This window comes from Bos indicus, chromosome 19 (genome assembly GCF_029378745.1).
Source record: "Bos indicus isolate NIAB-ARS_2022 breed Sahiwal x Tharparkar chromosome 19, NIAB-ARS_B.indTharparkar_mat_pri_1.0, whole genome shotgun sequence".
Taxonomy (NCBI): domain Eukaryota; kingdom Metazoa; phylum Chordata; class Mammalia; order Artiodactyla; family Bovidae; genus Bos; species Bos indicus.
The window spans coordinates 11,603,048-11,623,918 of record NC_091778.1 but is presented as its reverse complement, the minus strand read 5'-3'; the positions used below and the strand labels follow the sequence as shown (position 1 = coordinate 11,623,918).

General features: G+C 47.6%; 1 protein-coding gene and 1 non-coding gene across 5 annotated transcripts in view; one reads left to right on the top strand and one right to left on the bottom strand.

Moving 5' to 3' along the window:
- The window catches only part of YPEL2 (yippee like 2), a 67,971-nt gene that overhangs the window by 16,285 nt on the left and 30,815 nt on the right, over positions 1 to 20,871 (bottom strand). The window lies entirely within an intron of this gene.
- On the top strand, positions 19,438 to 19,509 carry TRNAE-UUC (transfer RNA glutamic acid (anticodon UUC)). Its single transcript has one exon. It is a non-coding gene; the product is annotated as a tRNA-Glu (tRNA).

The following is a 20,871-nucleotide window of genomic DNA, read 5'->3' as shown; positions in this document are numbered from 1 at the left end:
AGTTAATGTATACAATTCAGGGGCTCTTGGTATATTCCCAAGGTTGTGCAACCATCACCACTATCTAATTCCAGAACATCTTCAGACCCCACAAAGAAATCTCGCGTCATTATCAGTCACCTTCCATTTCCCTTGTCCCTGGCAGCCACAAACCTCCTTTCTGTCTTTACGGATTTGCTCATGGTATTATATGCTGTACTCTGTACCTTGTCAGAGAAAACGTAACATAGGTATTAGACAGAGACACAATAAAGGAGAAGTAAAACTCCTCCCTTGGGTGTTGGCTGAACACCCCACCTCAACATTCTCCTGGGGAAGGTCAGGTCAGTCCTTTTTCCTTTCTCATTCCTTTATGCATTCAAGCCTGGTGGAGTTTGCTATTCAGGGTCAAAGTAAACCACAGGCTCCATTCCAAAGAGCTGAAACTCAAGCAAAATAATCTTGTCTAAATTTCACCCTTGAGGAAGCATATGGAGAAAGTGGGAAGGGTAATAATAAAGAACAATGAAAATGATGAAAACTTCCACAATTAGAACCCGAGTGCAGTTTAAAGACTCTGAGCAATTAGCTAAGAGGAAAGACAATCAAAGGGGATTTCTTCCATTTTCTCTGCAAATAAGGAGGAAGCGGACTGATACGGAAATAAGAGAGACTTGGGTTCATTATAAGGGAAGAATTTCCTGACTGTGTAGGACTTCCACACTGGGACACAGGTCACCAGCAAAGATTAGGAAAGAATAAAGCCATCTGTATGTGTTTATAGTTTGCAGAAAGTTTTCACACATCTGTCTGGAGGTCTACATGGGGTAAAAAGCAACGTGTGTGCTGCCTAGGGGGAGAAGCTTGGCTGCCTCTGAGCTCTGGGAGGTCCTCTCATTCCTGAACCAGATGAAGGGAGGGGCAGGGAAGAGACTGGCTCTAAAGGAGGAAATATCTGCAGTGTGGAGTCATGAAATTCCAAGGGCGTGGGAGCATACACGATACAAGGAACTGAATGGCAAAAACAAAAGGTGCTGTGGGGCCTGGGTGCCACATTTTATTGCTGAAATGTGGAGACTTCAGGATCTAAATTACTTGATGATCGGACCCTTCAATTTCAGCAGATGCTGGCAGCTCCCTACAACCTGTACTCCTCCTCTCTCTCCACAGAGAAGGCCTGGGACACTTGCATTCTCTACAAGGATACAGAGGAGGGGGTGTCTATGAGCAGACAAGCCCCTGTCCTCTACAGAAGAGAGCCTGACATGTCTGCTGGGGGGGATGGCTTCTGAGACAGAGAGATAACAGGTGGAATCAGGATGCAATGGCAGCCAGTCATTAAAGCCGGGCCCTTTGCAATTCAAATATAAAACTGAAACTTCTGGAGGGGGGCCTTCCCTGGCAGTCCAGTGGTTAAGACTCTGCACCCCAGTTCGATCCCGGGCTGGGGAACTAAGGTCCCATGTGCTGCAGAGTGTCACCTAAAAATAAATAAATAAAAATAAAACTTCTAAGGGGGCTAAAATAATGGAGCTCAAATTTCTCTCAAAACCATCAGGCCCTTCCACTCTTGGGTATACATCTGAAAAATAAAACACTAATTCAAAAAGATACGTGCACACCCCTCCCTACCCGCAGTGTTCACAGCAGCATTATTTATAATTGTCAAGGTATAGAAGCAACCTAAATGTCCATCAACAAATGAATGGATAAAGAAGATGTTTTATATATATATATGATGGAATACTACTTGGCCATAAAAAATAATGAAATTTTGCCATTTGCAGAAAGATGGATAGACTTTTATTCTAAGTGAAGTCAGACAAAGAAAGACAGATACTGTATGATATCACTTATATGTGGAATCAAACTAGTGAATAAAACAGAAGAAGCAAATTCACAGACATAGAGAACAAACTAGTGGTTGCTGGTGGGGAGAGGAATGCAGGGAGGTGCCGGGAGCCGGCATATTGCATATTGAGTGCATAGTGCATATTGCATATTGAGTGCAGCACTTTCCACAGCATCATCTTTCAGGATCTGGAATAGCTCAACTAGAATTCTATCACTGCTGGGAGCCAGTGAGGAACTCCGCCCATGACAAAGGTCATGAGGAAGGAGGCTTGGCATACGCAAAGGCGGGATCAAGCCTCAGGAGTCTCCCTGGAAATTCTCGAGCAATCTACCCCCAAAACCAGAGTCTGCCTACTTTCTGCTTTGTGCTTTCACCTACACCTCTGACTTTACGGGGGGCTGTCCCCCACTACCTCTCTGAAAAAAGAGTTAGCTTACAGCTCCAGTTAGTAATTCTTGGGTGTGACAGTGTTTCAACCTACAAACTCCTTTGGAAATCCTCTAGCCTGCCTGAATAGGTTTTTCAGGCCACGTGTGACTGTTCAGAGCCTCCCAACTGTGAGAGGCAGGAGATGTTCTAAACTGTCTAAATACAGATTCCTTTGAGCAGTCAAAAGATTGATTAGAAATTGTGTTGGTGAAGGGTTTTTCATTTGTTGAGCCAATGTTTGTCTCCACATCCCCTGCCCTTACACACATTAATGAATATATAGAAGGAATAAGTATTAACCTTTGATATTAATCACGTTAGACCTTAGGCTAAGTAAATTCTTTCCTTAACTAAAACCCACTACACCCTCACCCTGTAGGAATGTAACTTTATTTGGGTGGCGTCTGTTTTGAGAATAATCAGCCCTGGAGAAATAAGTGTCCTGGTTGACTGACCGCTGTCACAAGGAGAGGGTTGTAAATTGTCAGCAGGCCCCCCTGGCCAGAAGATGATGTAACACCCCTAAGACCTCTGTATACATTTGTATGAAGCACCTGACTTTGATAAAAGTCAGGACTGCTGACCCCGCGTGACTTTTGCATAACATCTCAGTGTATAAAAAGTAGACCATGGAAAATAAAGAATTGGGATCAGTTTCTCGAAATACTGGTCTCCCCATGTCTCTCTCTCTTTCACTCTGGCTGAGTCTCCATCTGGAGCGCGGAACCCACCATGCTTACTAATTATGCCTGGGCTTCTAAGATCCGACCAGGGAGGCCTCAGTGTCTCCTCTCCTCTGGGAGAACAGAAGGACGCCTGTGGCCTACGTAAGTGGTGCAAACTTCTTGTCTTGAAGTTTTATTGGTCTCCCGCGTAAACCAAGCCACTCAGCCTCTTTTCTCCACTGAATTTCCTCACTGAGCTATCCTCATCCTATTACTCTTTATATCCTTAATTAACATTTAATTAAGCAGTTGTTTCCTGATCTTCGCCTAAAGATCTCCTTCGAATACCCTGGATCAGCCGGGGCTGGTCCTCGGCAGGGAGGGGCAATATAGGGGGAGAGGGATTTGTTTTTTTTAAGGGTATTTTGAGATCATATGAAATCATGTGTGTGAAACCTTTTCAGGCCTTTAAAAACAATTTACTATGAGCCCCTGAAGTTAAAAAGAAAGCAAATTAATATATCTAGGAAGAACATGATCAGTGTCTTGGATTTAGGTTTCCTTCAGTTCCCAAATCCAACTGGGCATTGGCAAACGAAAACGTCCTGACACTACAAAGGATCTCTGGAAAGCCAGTGGGCAAAACTTTACAGACTCTCAAGGCAAGACTTCCCCTTCGACCAATCCAGACAGAAAGAGTTCCCTGCAAGACTGAAGCCACATGCTATGGGGGTGGGGGGGTGGGTGGGGGGGTTGTTTTCTAAATATCTTCTAACAAGCAATCATGATAGTGAAATTAGAGACAGTTTATAGGTGTGAAGTGAAAGTCGCTTAATCGTGTCTGACTTTTTTTGACCCCATACAGTCCGTGGAATTCTCCAGGCCAGAATACTGGAGTGGGTAGCCATTCCCTTCTCCGGGGGATCTTCCCAACCCAGGGATCGAATCTGTGTCTCCTACATTGCAGGCAGATTCTTTACCACTGAGCCACCGGGGGAGCCCAAATTGAGATGGCTCATTAAAATAAATTGGAAATGGTGAAATAATAGTCATGGCTTATATTTACATAGTGCTTGCTATTTGCCATACAGGGCTTCCCTGGTGGCTTAGCTGGTAAAGAATCCACTTGCAATGCAGGAGACCTGGGTTCTATTCCTGGGTTGGGAAGATCTCCTGGAGAAGGGAAAGGCTACCCACTCCAGTATTCTGGCCTGGAGAATTCCATGGACCATACAGTCCATGGGGTTGCAAGGAGTTGGACACGACTAAGCGACTTTCATTGGACAAGGGAATGGCAATCCCCTCCAGTATTTGCCTGGAGGATTCCATGGACAGAGGAGCCTGGTAACCTACAGTCCGTGGGGTTGCAGGGAGTTAGACAGGACTGAGCAACTAAGCCAACATATGCCAGACAGGATTCAAACTCTTTTACATAAGCCAGGTAATTTAATTCTGTCAACAATCTAATGAGGGAGGGACTTTCATCAATCCCATTTTACAGATGAGGAAAGCAAGACAAAGAAAGGTTAAAACATATGCCAACACAGGGTTAAATTCCAACATATGACAGTGACCCAGGCAGTCTGGCTCCAAACTCTAAGAAATGATTATGTCATCCCATCTAATGAAGATGGGATGACAAGGATGCTGTAAGTGACTTCCTAAAAGAAAGGAGCTCAACAGAATTAGACTAATATCGACATGTTTAAAGGACCTCTGAATGTACAAAGATCTTTCACATATATTAATTGATTTACCTCTAAAACAACAGAGGTGGAATCTGAGGTCCAGAGCTGTTCAAGTGACTTACCCAGTTTCCCAAAGCTTGTAAGTCAAGGTCAATACATAAACCTATAGCTTCTGACTCCAGGTCCCAAGATTTTTCTAGAACGTGTTCACTTGGAAAACCTGTCTCTTTGAAAAAGGAGGATGGATCAAGCTGTCAAAACTGATGAAAGTCTCTTAAGCTAGTCACCCTCCTCTGCTCTGATTCCATATTTACTCAGCAACTGCCTAAATTTAATTCATTCGCTCAGTGGGTTTACCTTCAAGGAAGATAACACACATCTAAGCTTTCGGGATTATCTGTTCCACTGTAAATTAATTAGAATTCTGGTCTACCAATTAGCTTCCTGTGAGTTATGTTAGGATGAATCACTTCACCAGGGCTTGGTCACTCTTGGGAGAATGGATAAAATTTAATTTGTAAACTTAACAATGCTTAAGGCTGATGGAGGGCCACCAAGAGAATGCTCTCTGCAACCTAGCCCGAAACCAGCCCTCCCAGGTAACAACTGAATGAATGATTCTCATTTCACAACCCATGGAAAAAGAAAAGCGAAGAAGCCCTTAAAAATCCACTCCCCTTTTTTTGGGCTCCTGGACTTCATGATGCAGAATGAGCAGAGAAGCTGAAAGAATGCTTCGGGGAGCTTTCAAAAAGAGAAGTAACTACAGTCCGTAGGAATCTCATGAAGTGGACTGCAGGTTAGGTATACTGGCAAGAGGCCTCCACAGCCATGGAGGATCTCCAAACAAAACAAAATATATGTATGACTTTATCCAGTTTCAATTTCAGAGACCACTGGCCTTTGAGGAGCCCCGGGGTCAACCACTCACCTGCTGTATGGCTCTTGTCCACATCTCCACTAAAGACTAACGTGCGCTCAGTTGTGTCTGACTCTTTGCGACCCCATGGACTGCAGCCCGCCAGGCTCCTCTGTCCATGGGATTTCCCAGTAAGGATACTGGAGTGCGTTGCCATTTCCTACTCGAGGGGATCTTCCTGTCTCCTGTGTCTCTTCTTGTCTCCTTGCATTGACTGGCAGATTCTTGACCACTGTGCCACCTGGGAAGCCCTATTTCCACCAAACTTCTGCCTAAATACTTTCAGGGATAGTGAACACCCTGCCTCCCGAGGAACCCCATTCTGCTGCCAGCCACTCTGATAATCCTTCATCTTTACATCCTTTGGTGCCAAAAAATACTTCTGGTTATAGCTTTACATCGCGGTTTCCTTCCACAGGCCAAGCTTCTCCCAGTTTAGCAGATGAACTAGATTCAAATTCCCTTTCTGGCATTTTCTCTATTGTGTGTTCTTGAAGATGCTCCCCTTTCTGGTCTCAAGTTCCTCACCTGTCAAGTGGGGTAATGGTACCCACCTTGCAGAGAGCAAAGTGACTGGCATAAGCCAGGCCCTTGAAAAGTGGTAGCATCCTTCGAACTTCCTGTACGCGGCATGGTTTTACTCTCACAGAGTCTCTCACTGTCTCCTTAACCTGATTTTTTCATTTCATCTTTGGGGTTCCTGAACACCCCTTTCCTGTCCTGGAAATGCTAATCAAAGCACAAGGACTTGCTTCACCAGTCAGGCTTCAGGCTGTTCACACAAACTAAAGCAGACTGAGTAATGGTTTTCCCTGCCAGGCCACAGGTCCATCACCAGACTTTCCTCCCGTGAGTGTATTAGCATCTATCCACATTTAACCTCCGAATTCATGCACCCCCAGGGACTGGGCTTAGTCAGGAGCAGAGATATATGAAATAGTTATGAAGGAAGAGACAATGTTATTTAAAAGGGTTTGAAGAAATCACAGCCAGCGAGCTCTTATGAAAAAGACTCAAAGATACAAATATTAGAAAGATCTCTGCATTACGTGCTTGCCAAAGTGCAAAAGCTGGGCACTGGAGATTCTCAGTATTCCGTCTAGAGACAGAATACGAGCGGGTCAGAACAACCAGCCGGCCCGCTCCCAGCCCCGGCCAGGCAAGGCTTCATCATCTGCCTCCAGCTCCATGCCTTCCTCATGCAGAGCCCTGCCCCTCTGCACTGGGAGTTGCATCATCTGTGAAATGAGGGGGTTGACTGAGGTTTCTTACGAGGGTGAATATTGCATGAGTCCATATTCTCCAGAGAGTAGACGCCTTGCACAGTGAACGAACATTTCTGAGTCAGACCTCTTTTCTGGTGTTTTTTCAACTTCCTGTTTATCTGGATAAAAGGTCTTTTTTGCTCATCAGCTGGTCTATCTTATCTAATTCCTCGATAAGACTCATCCTCAAGACTTAGAGACTTAAATCCCTGCCACATATTCTGGTGCTCAACCTTCTTCCCTGGCCAATAGAAAAACCTAAGGCACACTGAAATATCAGGCACTGGAAAATCATCTCCTGGGCAAAGAGATTTTCCCACAGTAACACAGTCTATGATACTTTAAAAATAGGAGACATGGGGTGGGGTGAGAGCTAACTATTCAATATTATAGACATGGCTGAGAGCTTCCCTGGTGGCTCAGTGGAAAGAAGCTGCCTGCAAAAATGAAAAGAAAAGAAGAATTGGCCCGCCAATGCAGGAGATATAGGTTCGATCCCTGGTCCAGGAAGACCCCACACGCCGCAGAGCAGCAAAGGCCACGTGCCACAGCTACTGAGCCTGTGCTCCAGAGAAGGAATCACAACTACTGAGCCCACATGCTGCAAATACTGAAGCTCAGGTGCCCTATAGCCATGCTCTGTAGCAAGAGAGTGAAGTCGCTCAGTCGTGTCCGACTCTTTGTGACCCCATGGACTGTAACCCACCAGGCTTCTCTGTCCATGGGATTCTCCAGGCAAGAATCCTGGAGTGGGTTGCCATTTCCTTCTCCAGGGGATCTTCCCGACCCAGGTATCGAACCCGGGTCTCCTGTATTGCAGGCAGACACTTTAACCTCTGAGCCACGAGGGAAGCCACCGCAAATGAGAAACCTGTGCACTATAAGCAGAGATTAGGCTCAGCTTGCCACAACTCAAGAAAAGCCTGTGCAGCAATGAAGACCCAGCAGAGCCATAAAGAAAGAAAGAAAGAATGCTGTACCTCCATAACTTTAAATCAACAAATATTGAATGTCCTAGACCTTGCGTAGCCCCAGAGGGTATAAATAGTCTGCCCCGAAGATGCTTAAACTCCAGTAGAGGGCTTTCCTCCAAGGTGAAGATGATGAAGAGGACTTGAAACAGCTGGGTTACAACCTGCCTATATGCACACCTCTTTCCCAGGGAAGGATAATAACTCAGTGAGCAGCACACCCCAAATGCTCACTACATAATAAGAAAAACAACAATATCTTATATCTCCCCTAGTTTGATACCACCTCAGGGCATTGTCTCAGGATTATCCCTGTTTTATAAGACAGCTGATGGGGACTTCCCTCGTGGTCCAGTGGTAAAGAATCTGCCAACTCATGCCAACTCATGAGCCACCCCAATGAGAAGCCACCCCAATGAGAAGCCCGTGCACAGCGACGAAGACCGAGTGCAGCCATAAATAAATAATTTTTAAAAAGATAAACTGATGAGGACAGAGCCACATCGGAAGTTAAACTCAAAAGCGGCCCCCTCTCTGGGGGCAGCTCCTTTGTGTGGCAGTGTGGGTGAGCCTTGTCTATTATATACACATCACTCCCCTACCCACTGATCTTTCCTGTTGATGGGGGCGGAGAGAGGGTGTGGGATCCTTAACAGCACTGGACAGCAACTTTGAAAGCAGAACTTGTTAGTTTTTAAACAAGGACCAGCCAGTTGGACCACCGAGTGGGTGTTCCCATGCAAATTCCAGCGCTTTCAAGTTGCTCCATGAACAGAGCCTACCCAGGACAGCAAGCCCTGTTTTTCTGCAACCAGCTCTTTGATTAGGTCTAGTGAGGGACTCAATTAGCATCATGGAAACACAGAGCAGATTTCAGAAAGGAAAGGTCAGCTGCAAGCCCTAGCATTTGCTATCAGCCATCTGCCAAGCAGGAAGTTCTACTCAGATCTATTTTTAATCATATTCCCTAGGCAAAGGCTCCTGGGAGAATGCACAGGCCAGACTTATTCCAAGAGAAACATTAAATTGCTACCTTTCTGAACACATTTTTAAACCTGTCTCTGGATACTTGGGATATCATTTTAAATATATTTTGGACACCAACTTATATACAGAGGCCCAGTTCTTGGGTTCTCTCACACTGACACCTACCTCCAAGGAGGCCATGGTTGGCCTGTATTCTCCCTTCTTGGGAAAATTCCCTGGGACTGTTCGAAGGATGGACTAATTCCACATACCATAGCAATCCCTACAACCAGGTTCCAGGTATTTGATTTGGCTGCTAATGAAGGGGGAAGCGAAGACAAAAGAGGTGGTAGTTTCAGTCCAGCGTCCACGTCCACTTCCCAGAGCAATGAGACCGGCGAAGCTAACAGGGCAGACCTCCCGGTCACTCTCATTTTTCAGTCCATCTATCACTTCAGAAAGCTGAACTAACACCAGTTCCTCTGGCAGGGACTCGACCGTGACTCAAGATATGGCCTGGCTACAGAAAGGAGCAAGGTTTCAGCTCGCCTCCCAGGGACCCGGCCTGTGCCGTGGCTGGCTGGTCCGCCCAGGCGCAGGAACATTCTGTCCACTGGCTTCTTCCCCCCTCGACCCGCAGCAGCACTTGAGTCTCAGTTCCCGCCAGCCCAAGGGACGAGACGTTTCTGCGAGGCCTGGATGGGGAGTCTGGCACAGCTGTGGCAGAGAAGGTTCAAACAGGCCAGGCTTCTCCCAGCCTGTGCACACATGGAACAGAGTTTCCCTGTCTCTGGACGCTTACAGGCTTTCTGCCTCTGATTTCCAGCCGAAGGTAAAACCTAAGTGTATGTATGACTGTGCCTCAGCCAAGTCAAGTTCCCTTTGCCAACTAAGGCCAGGGGCCCCCACCCAGGGCTCACCCCATCAAACCCTGCAGTGGCGCTGCGGGGCCCAGTGTGCCCCATGACAAAGGGCACAACGGGGTCTGCCTGCTGGTTTTACCAGCCTCTCCACCCCCACCCCGCCCTCCTCTTAGGAGCTTATCTGTCAGTGAGCAGCCGATGGGAAAGCTAAGCTGAAAGGGCACCTTGGCTGCGGGATCTTTGCCTGAGAATGTGAAATAAGAGACTGGGTATTTGGGGCAACTTAACACCGGGAAGCGCCCAGCCAGAGGGCTGAGGAGGAAGGGATGGAATAGGCAGAGGTGAGCTCCACCGGAGATCTAACTCCCCTGGGTTGGGGGATGGGGAGACAGCAGGGCTGGGAACCCAACCCAGTGAGCCTGAGCAGACATGTCCTTGAAAAGAAAAAAAAAAAGGCCACTGCCCAGGGTCACTCCCCCTGACCCAGTTGGACCACAAATTAATTAGGGCTTCTGAGCCCTGCTGACTCTTGAGTTCCTCTTCTTTCTGGTTTCAGGAGCAAAGGGAGTTAATCGGTAAACAGCTTAAGAAAGAAGAACTCTTCTTATGCCCGTCTGAGGATCACTGGTGCCCTTCCTCTGCCCCTTCCCCAGTTTGCCACAACTGTGTGTGTACTGGGAACCCCAGAAACAAATGAAAAAACACCCCAAGGAAACATGGGGTGTTGGGTTTTGTCCAAGGGCTAAACCCCAGGAACAGGAAGTCACCTGGAGATTTCAGAGCCAGGCAGCCAGCCAGGGAAGGACAAGAGAGGAGGCTGAGCTCTCAGTTCCTCTGCTAATTCAGAGCCAGAAACAGGCCTCAAGGTAGAGCTCTTAGGGGAGTGGGCTGCGGAATGAAGGGGGGCAGGGGGCAGGGGTGGGGTATGCACCCCGCCTGAATTCTAACTCTGGTTCTACCACTTCCATTTCCTAGCTGAGTCCCCTTTAGTCAACTCAGTTCGCCCAAGCCTCACCTACTTCACCTGAAAATGGAAACAAGAGGAGAAAAGGGAACCCTCCTGCACCGTTGATGGGAATGTAAGCTGGTGGAGCCACTGTGGAAAACAGTATGGAGGCTCCTTTAAAAACTAAAAAAAAGATTTGCCATATGATCCAACAATCCCAGTCCTGGGTATATATCTGGAGAAAATTCTAATTCGAAAAAATACACGCAACCCAATGTTCACGTGCGTGCTAAGTCGCTTCAACTGTGTCTGATTCTTTTCAATGCTGTGGACTGTAGTCCGCCAGGCTCCTCTACCCATGGGATTTCTAGGCAAGAATACTGGAGTGGGTTGCCATGCCCTCCCTCCTGCAGGGGATCTTCCCAAACCCAGAGATTGAACCCAAAGCTCTTATGACTCCTACATTGGCAGGCAAATTCTTTATCACTAGCGTGACCTGGGAAGCCCATATTTACAATTTGAGTACTGGAGTGGGTTGCCATGCCCTCCCTCCTGCAGGGGATCTTCCCAAACCCAGAGATTGAACCCAAGGCTCTTATGACTCCTACATTGGCAACAGATTCTTTATCACTAGCGCCACCTGGGAAGCCCATATTTACAATTTGAGCCAAGACATGGAAGCAACGTAAGTGTCTGTGCCAAATGAATGAAGAAGACGTGGTTCAACGGAAGACCACTCAATCGTTAAAATATAATGAAGGGCACTACGCTAACTGAGGCAGGTCAGAGAAAGACAAATACCATGCTAATCACTTATATGTGGAATCTAAAAACATGATGCAAATAAACTATTTACAAAACAGAAATAGACTCACAGACACAGAAAACAAACGTAAGGTTACTAGAGGGTACAGTGGGTGGTAGTGAGGGAGCAGGGAGAGATAAGCTAGGAATTTGGGATTAACAGATACATACGATCTGTTATGTATGTATAACATACATATAAAATAGGTAAACAATAAGGACTTCCTATACAGCACAGAGAACTACACTCCATATCTTATAATAACCTATAATGAGGGCTTCCCTCATTCATAGCTCAGTTGGTAAAGAATCTGCCTGCAATTCAGGAGACTCCGGTTAGATTCCTGGGTCGGGAAGATCCCCTGGAGAAGGAAATGGCAATCCACTCTAGTATTCTTGCCTGGAAAATCCCATGGACAGAGAAGCCTGGTGGGCTACAGTCCATGGGGTCGCAAGAGTCGGACACGACTTAGTGACTAAACCATCACCACCAAATAACAAGGACTTAGCACAGTAACATATATTGAGTATAGATACTCAATATCTTACAATAACCTATAATCGAGTGAAAGTGTTAGTCGCTCAGTCGTCTCCGACTCTTTAGCCCAAATAGAGTACCTCCTTAAACCTGGTGTCCTAGGAGACTTGTTTCCTTCCCCTAGTAGAGGCTTCCCAGTGACATTCAGACCTACAGAATAGAAATCTCGGGGACCTGGAGACCAGCCATTTTATCCCAGGTTATTCTGATGTACTCTCTGACTTGGGAATCACTGCCCAAGCATCTCCACTTTCCAAAGCCAGTTTCAATTACTCTCAGGCCAAAGACATGAAGGTTGTAGAAGCCACTTAATCTCCTCCTTCACTTTTCCCTGGCCTAAACCTCAAAACTACATACACCAAAGTCATCTGATTTCTGCAACTCGGTTCTCCCTTGAAAGTAATAGGAAAAAATCCATACATGCAGGCTGCAACTGCCTGCTTATGATGACTCAGTGAGTGAGCTCAAGAAGCTAGAGTTCACATGAGAGGAAGCATCTCACCCAGCGAACCAGATAACCCAGGTCCCAGAGTTCTTTGAGAGGCCTTCATCTCAGAGTCACGGGTGCTAGGTGTTGGCCAGTGATTTATCTGGATGCCGTTTAGCTGACAGCATCGCCAAGAATGGTCTGAGCCTGGTTATTAATTACAGCCACTGGCTTAATTATCAGCACTTATTAACTTTATACAATATCAACATTCCTTTTCACACAAAGCTCATAGGCATACAGTTTAGAGCAGTTAGAGGGAAGCTGAGTGGAACCAAAGGCTATTACTCCCTTGCTTGGAAACTATCCATGGCTCCCAGAGCGTGCAGCATGCAGAATTGCATCTCAACTTCCCTGGCCTTCTGGGCCCATGTGATCCACCCATGCTGACTTCCTGCTTCCCTCTACCTGCCCTCTCCGCCTCTTACCTGAGGTCCTATAGGCTGGATCTCCTCTGCAAAGTCTCTATGCCTCCGCTGGAAATGGACTCCCCTTCCTTGTTCACTTAGTAAACACTCATCTTGCTCTCTGCCCCTGTAAGCAGCCTAAATAATCACCTATTCAAAGCCTGTGTTTCACTACATCCTATAATAGTTAACTTGTTTCTTTTTGCCCGCTAGATCATGAGCTGCTTCAGGGCAAGAATTTTATCGTGTCCAATTCTGCATCCCCAGTGCCTCATACAGTAGTACTCAGGACACGCTGAATGGTCAGAGAGGTCATGTGCCTTATCCAAGGCCACATTCAACATTCAGTGGCAAAGCCAGGCCCTAGGGCGGAGGCGCCTGACTCTTCATTCAGGGCTTGTAAGGTGGTGCCAATGACTCGCCACCCACAGGGCCCCACACTGTTCTCCCATGGAAGTGATGAGACTGAAACTACGGGCACTGTCTGGCTCGGGCACCGTGTAACCAGCGCGCTAGATGGCTGAGGCTGCAGTTTGGCCCGTGCAGAGGAATTCTCTGGCACCAATCAGACCACGCCACTGAACAGCGTCCATCAACTCCTGTACTATCCCTACCAAACGGAGCCCCCTGTTGATCTGGAACACCTCCTGAAATCACAGTGACCCATTTTTCCAACACCGATCTCTTAACAGTCATTCCAATCATCAACTCAGGGGTCAGCAAACAATCCTCTAGGGCCAAATGGGGCCCCTCACCTGTCTTGTAAATAAAGTGCTACCGGAACACAGGCTGACTCGTTTATGTATTTTCTAAGACTGCAGAGTTGAGGGGCTTCCCAGGTGGCGCTAGTGGTAAAGAAGCTGCCTGCCAATGCAGGAGACATAAGAGACACGGGTTCAATACCTGGGTTGGGAAGATCCCCTGGAGAAGGAAATGGCAAACCACTCCAGTATTCTTGCCTGGAGAATCCCATCAACAGAGGAACCTGGTGGGTTACAGTCCACAGTGTCACAAAGAGTCGGCCATGACTGAAGCGACTTGGCTTGCGCACACGTAGAGCTGAGACCATACAGCCCGCAAAGCCTTAAATATGTATTATCTGGCCCTTACAGGAAAAGTTTTGCTGACCCCTGATCTAGCTGAAGGAACAGGGAATGAAGACTCCAAACAGGCCCGCCCTGCTACCAAGAGACTGGCTGCCCCTACTCTGGAAGTCAGTGGACCAGACTGGCTTTTGCATGATGTCATTGCTTTTTTTAGCTCTGGTTCCAGGCCTGGGATCCAGGAGGAGATTTTCCCTATCAGAGACACACACAGGGGCCCGGGGCACCCAAGCACATGACCTGGCTTGGTTTAATGGTGCTCAAGCAATGTTTATTAAATAAACAGACAAACAAAGGCTTGTGGAGTCCAGCTAGTCCGGGCCCCTAACCCTGAACAAAGGTCCACCCTCCCTCCCGTCAGTTTCAAGGTGACTAGTCACACAGGTGTCTGGCAGCAGCCTGGTGACCTAGATTTGTCAGACCTTATCTTATCAGCTTTCCTTCCTTACTTACCCAGCACCTGCCCCCACAGTGCCCAGGGCAGCCTGGCCTGGTGTTTTTATAGAGAAGGAGAGAGACTGGGAGGACCTCTCGCCTTCCCCACAGATATACTTTGTTTTTCTTTCTCCTGCAAAGGGGAGGACCAAGATATACGGAGACTTGGAGCTTAGAGGAGCTCGGGGAAGTCTGGTTTTTCTCACTTCCTCTCCCCTTGGGTTTCCTGGGTGAATCTGTCTGGGATGGACCTCAAAGGACTCCTCAGAGCCCCGCCTGCCAAGTGGCACGTCTGACACGTACAGGGGAGGCACCAGCTGTGGGTGAAGCGAGCAAGGCAGCCACCACCCCAGGGCGAGAGAGAAGCCTGATCCTGAGAGCAGACATTCCTCCCACGACACATGATAACGCCAGGTCTGGTTCACCGGCCACCTCATACAGCCCGTGAGAGCCCAGGCAGCAGTTTTACAGCTCGGGTCCACACTGCAGGGGGGGAGCGGGGGCAATCGGAAGGCGAGCTGGACACATTTGGCATCTCCTGAAAACCAGGCAAATGGGACAGAAGGTGATATGGAAATGTTGGCTGCTCAGCTGCTCTGGACAACCCTCAGGACAGAGATCCCCACTTGTCCTGCTACCGGCTGCTTCTTCAGATGGTGGGCTTGTTAGGAACCAAAGGATTCTGGGTGCCAGCTGGGTGAGGGCAAGGCATACGTCTACATGCCACTGTCTCTCCAATATCTAACAGGTCAGAGGAGCTCACTGAACTCCAAACCGGCAGGGCTTAGGACAGGAGGTTTCACACCGAGACCTTTTGTTTTTCTGTGTGTGCTCGGCCGTGTCCGACTCTTTGCGACCCTATGGACCACAGCCCGTCAGGCTCCTCTGTCCATGGGATTCTCCAGGCAAGAATCCTGGAGTTGGCTTGCCATTTCCCCAGCCGGGGCATATGCTTCTCTGAGCACGTCATTCATCTGTAAGAGCTGAAGTTACAGTGAAGGCTCTTGGTGGAACCAGTCCTAACAGGGAAGAAAAGGAATTTCCTGGGCCCTCCAAAGGTAGATGATTTCCCTTTTGACAACTGTAAACTGTCCCTTCAACAACCCAAAGGTGTTAGGCGTGAGGGGTAGGGGAGAGTCAGGGCCACCTGCGCTGTCCCCTGTCATCACTGTGGTCTGGAGTGGAGGGAGGTGATGCACCGATGAGATGTTGTTTTTTGCAGCAGCTGGCGGAGCTGTCTCCTCCTCTCTTCCTCCCCACCTCCTCCTCCTCTGAGTCACTGTCCAGCCACCAGCAATAGGCAGGGAGGGGAGGGAATCCGGAGCTGAGGTTCTCCTTGGCAAGACAGCCCTAACCCCAGAGATAATACTCTGGGTCACCAGGTCAAATCCTCCCCTCGGGAGCTGGCTGAGTGCTTTGGAAAAAAAAGGTACCAGAGATGCTTTTCTTGGTTTTGTTTTTGAAAGATAAGAAAAACAGCATCTCGCCCTACCCCCACCGTGAAGCATCACAAGGTGAACCAAACTGATGAGCAGTTCTGAGCTGCTGCTCACACATGGAGGCCCCGAATTCTCTCCCAGCTGCCTGGGCTGCTGCTGTTACCGTGGTAGTTCGAGGTCTCTGAAACTGCCTGATGTGTGGTTCACAGGCAAAATCACACCACCGCACAGACTGGAGGGGAAGGGGGCAGTGGGCTGGTTTTTCTGTTTAAACTCTAGAGAGGACTCCCAGCTACCTGCAGGTAAACCCCACCAAGGGCAGGATGGAAGCTGCTGCTGCGGCTGTCAGCCCAGCACTGTGACAGGACCTGCATCTCTGTGAGTGCCACTTTCTGTTTGGTTTTTGCTTAGGGCTTCCCTGGTGCCTCAGGGGGTAAAGAATCTGCCTGCAATGCTGGAGACTGGGTTCTATCTCTGGGTCTCAGAGTTTTCCCCTGCAGGAGGAAATGGCAACCCACCCCAGGATTCTTGCCTGGGAAATCCCATGGACAGAAGAGCCTGGCAGGCTAGAGTCCACAGGGTGGCAAAGAGTGGGACACCACTGAGCAATTAACGCTTTCACTTTGCTTAGTGATGTGCAGATAACAACATTTACCGAGCATTTCTGATAGGTCAGGCACCATGAGAAGTACTTTATACTGATCACCTCACTTAAAGTCCACAAATCAATCTTAGAGACATCTAAGATGAACATGATTCCCATTTTTCCCAATGAAAGCACCGAAACACGCAGGAGTTGCTTAGCTGCAAAACTATTTAGGTGAGGAGGCCAGGTTTGGACCTGGGTAGCCTGACTCAACGGAGAAGGCAATGGCACCCCACTCCAGTACTCTTGCTTGGAAAATCCCATGGACGGAGGAGCCTGGTAGGCTGCAGTCCACGGGGTCGCTAAGTCAGACACGACAGAGCGACTTCACTTTCACTTTTCACCTTCCTGCATTGGAGAAGGAAATGGCAACCCACTCCAGTGTTCTTGCCTGGAGAATCCCAGGGACGGGGGAGCCTGATGGGCTGCCGTCATGGGGTCACACAGAGTCGCACATGACTGAAGCGACTTAGCAGGAGCAGCAGCAGCCTCACTCAAATATTACACTGTTAACCACTGAGTTATGTTGCCTCGCATCATCTGCTGCTGCTATCTTATTAACAGAATCAGAGGATGGGGAAGGTGGAAGGAAACTTCTAATCTAATGCCTCATTTGGATGGATGAAGGAAAAGGAGAGCCTGAGAGAACAGTCTTGCCCGAGATCACACAGCCTGATCCTGTCCTTCTCCCCCTGCCAGCGCTCTCTTCCAGGGCTGCCTCTAGCATTTTCGAGCGCCCGTTATGTGGAAGGTGGTAGGTGGTGTGTGTGGCGGGGAGGAGGTGGCAAAGTGCAGAGCCAAGAGGCACTCAGTTTCTCTGGGCCTTGGTTTCCCAACCTGATGAGTAGAACTAGAAACACCCCAGTTCGAAGCCTCTAATACTCGGAGAGTCTATGACTTCAAGTCATTTAGAATCTTATTAGGAAACCAGAGGATTACACATAAAAGTACAGGTAACCACAAAAATATAGACCATATTATTACAAGACAGTCATGAGTAATTGCTGAATGAACAACCAGGCAGTGAGTACTACTGATGTTCAGTGGAGGGAGAGGATCCTGTAGTCCAGGAGGACATCCTAGAAAATACTTAAGCTGGTATTCAAGAATGAGCAGACATTAGAGAAAAAGAAGGATTCTCCAGGCAAGAAAAATGACAGGAGGGGAAGAGGAACAGGATTGACCACCAATATTAGCAAGACCCAGAAAACAGTCAGTGCCAAGGGAGCTACCTAGGTCAAACCTAGGTCAAGAGGGCATAGACCCATCTAGACCTGTATCCTATTTTGGACTACGCCATCGCCTTAGGCAAGTCACTTAATTCCCACCTTGAAGGACTGTTGTAAAGTAAGGAGTCCCAAGCACATGATAGATCTTCAATAAATAATAGTTAACAGCAACAACGCAGATTTTCCATCCTGTGTTTTTTTAGGTCACCAATACAACCTCATCTGTAACATTCTTGTGCCCTCCCAGTGAGCCTTACATTTCCATGCACCCCAGAGATCACAGGCTCCCTGAATGTTGTGATCTTTGTAGGCTTCTTCTCCCTATCCCTAGCACCCAGCCTAGGCCTGGCATGTCATCTGAAACACAAAAAATATTACTGAAGTGAACAATCAGCATATGATGGTGGATTCCAGTCAGGTCCCCAAATACAAACAACCAAAGAAGCAATGGTGTAGCTTTACCATTCCAGAGACCTCGGGAGAGTGGGTGCTCCAACAAAAAACATGGGGATGGGGTTCTGCATCCACCGCCTGCTTCCCAGGGAAGAGTGCCCTGATGAAAAGAGTTTGGATTTTCACGAGGAACAAAGCTTGTATCACGGGTGTCCTTCCTGAAGGCCAACACACAAATGCACAAACCAATCTTAGGACTGGAACCTTACAGGCATCTGCAAACCACAGAGTTAATTTTCAGGGTACGCCTCATAGCTCAAGTCAACATTTCCTTTTGGTATTTAAAGCAACCACATAGAAAGGACGGCACTTGAGCAGATTTGTGCTCCAGCTGCCTGCAGTCTGCAGCAAACAACACAAGATGATTCACTCGACTTGATCTCCAGCAGCTCCTTTCATAATAAATTGGTGAGCAATTCTGCTTATGCCCAGATCATTAATTTTCACAGAGTGTAGGACAGGTCTGCCTTCCATCCAAAGAGGGTGACTTCCTGAACTCAATTCCTCTTGTTCGTGGCTATAAATGATAGGGCAAATTTTTCTAAGCCCTAGAATGCTTACAGCTCTTTCGCAAGCAGTGGTCAACAGTCTGCACCGGATGATCGCCACATGCACGAACCGCCTGCAGACCACTGCGTGTGCATGCGTTTTCCCATGTCTGGTTTCCTCTTCAGCAGTTGAGCTACGACACCGTGATATCTGCCACCTGAAAGCCAGGCTCTGGTCACGGCGTTACTTGCTCAAAAGCCTTCAGTGGCACCCAACTGCCAGCAGAATAAACTCCCAACTTCTCCCAACAACCTGGCTTCAATCCGTATTCACACAGTTCCTCACTATGTTACCCAAAAGGATGGCTCCTCCCCCACATGCAGGGCCTTCACTTCTTTGTTCATGACGCTCCTTTTACGAGTCCCTCCCCATCAACTTCCACACATCTAAGTTCTTGCTTCATGGGACGTTTCAGTGTCACTCCTACCAAGTCTTCCCAGAACTTATAGACCTCAAGGGGTTTTTTGACCAAGGATCCTTTGAGAACCTAATGAAAGCAACGGAACCCTCCCTAGAAAAATATACACATATGCAGAATTAAACATACAATTTCAGGGACCCTTTGAAGTCAGTCCAGAGACCCCAGATGTAGAGCCCCTTATTCTGTCTTTCTCTGAGAGAACTAACAAGTTATTTGCACAGATATTCACTGGAAATTGGCCAGTATTTAAGAGCTGTGCCAGGGGGCTAGAGACGCAAAGATGACATCACAATCATCTCCATGAGTAGTTCATAGGCTACTGGGAGATATGAATCATTACACTATGATAAATGCTTTAAGATAAACATAAGGTGTGGGATTCCCTGGTGGTCCAGTGGTTACGACGTGGCACTTTCACTGCTGGTGCCCAGGTTCAATCCCTGGTCAGGGAGCTAATGTACCATAAGCTTTGAGGCACAGCCAAAAGATGAGAGAGAGAGACAGCACCTAAGATAAACATAAGGTGAAACACAGTTATTCTACTGTATCTGAAGGGGATTGGTCCACCTCACAGATCAAAAAAATCCACCTCACAGATCAAAATTCAAGGACGCTGAAGTCCCTTATATAAAAATGGCATAGTATTTGCATATAAACTAGTAGATTCAAGTTGGAACCTATGATAAGGAGTTTGGGGACTTCTCTGGTGGTCCAGTGGTTAAGAATTTGCCTTCCAATGCAGGGGACATAGGTTCAATCCCTGGTCGGGGAGCCAAGATCCCATGTGCCTTGTGGCCAAAAAAATAAAATGTAAAACAGAAGCAATATTGTGACAAATTCAGTAACGACTCTAAGGATCTTCCAGACCCAGGAATTGAACCAGGGTCTCCTGCATTATAGGAGGATTCTTTACTAACTGAGCTATGAGCCACCAGGGAAGCCCTCTCTCTATATATAATTCATTAAAATTGTTCTAAGGGAAAAAAAGTGGGGGGGGGGAGTGAATGACTTATCTGCCTGCCAATGCAGGTTCACTCCCTGGATTGGGAAGACTCCCTGGAGTAGGAAATGGCAACCCATTCCAGTATTCTTGCTTTGAAAATTCCATGGACAGAGGAGCCTGCAGGCTCTAGTCCATGAGGTCACAAAGAGTTGGACATGTGCACACATGCGCATGCACACACGCACACACACATACACACCCCATAACTAGTACCGTGCGTCACCACCCCACAATACATACTTCATATTCATGCAATAACAGAACACAGCCAATGAAACAGATGACCAACTTACAGGCACAGCCCCCACCGCCATCACCCACGTGTACCAGAGGCCTCTGATATCCAGTGAAGGTGGTCCCAACTCTGAACAATTATGCTATACAAATTATACCAGCCTAACTTATTATTTATCTTACCCTGAATTGATTCAATCTCTGCCTCATGGGGAGAAGATACCGTAAGAGATTATATTTTACAATCTCTTTTCACCGAGAAACACTATAACCACATTCCTTTGTTTGGAGATTTGCTGTATAGACATGGTTCACCTGTCACCCCTTCCTGGGTGGTCAACAGCTCATCTGCAACTCCACCCCCACCCCACACCTCTCCGCCCCCCCCACCCCCCCACCAAGTACTAACACTTCATTAGCAGGAGATTAGCGCTTTCAAAGATCAAACAGTTGAGCAAAAGAAGTTTTAGGTTGCATATGTGATTCTCTTTGCAAAAGCAAAATTGATTGTGTCTTTAAACTGGGGTATTGGTGTATGCTGGAACACTTCCATAACTTATCACTTCTGCCTTTACTG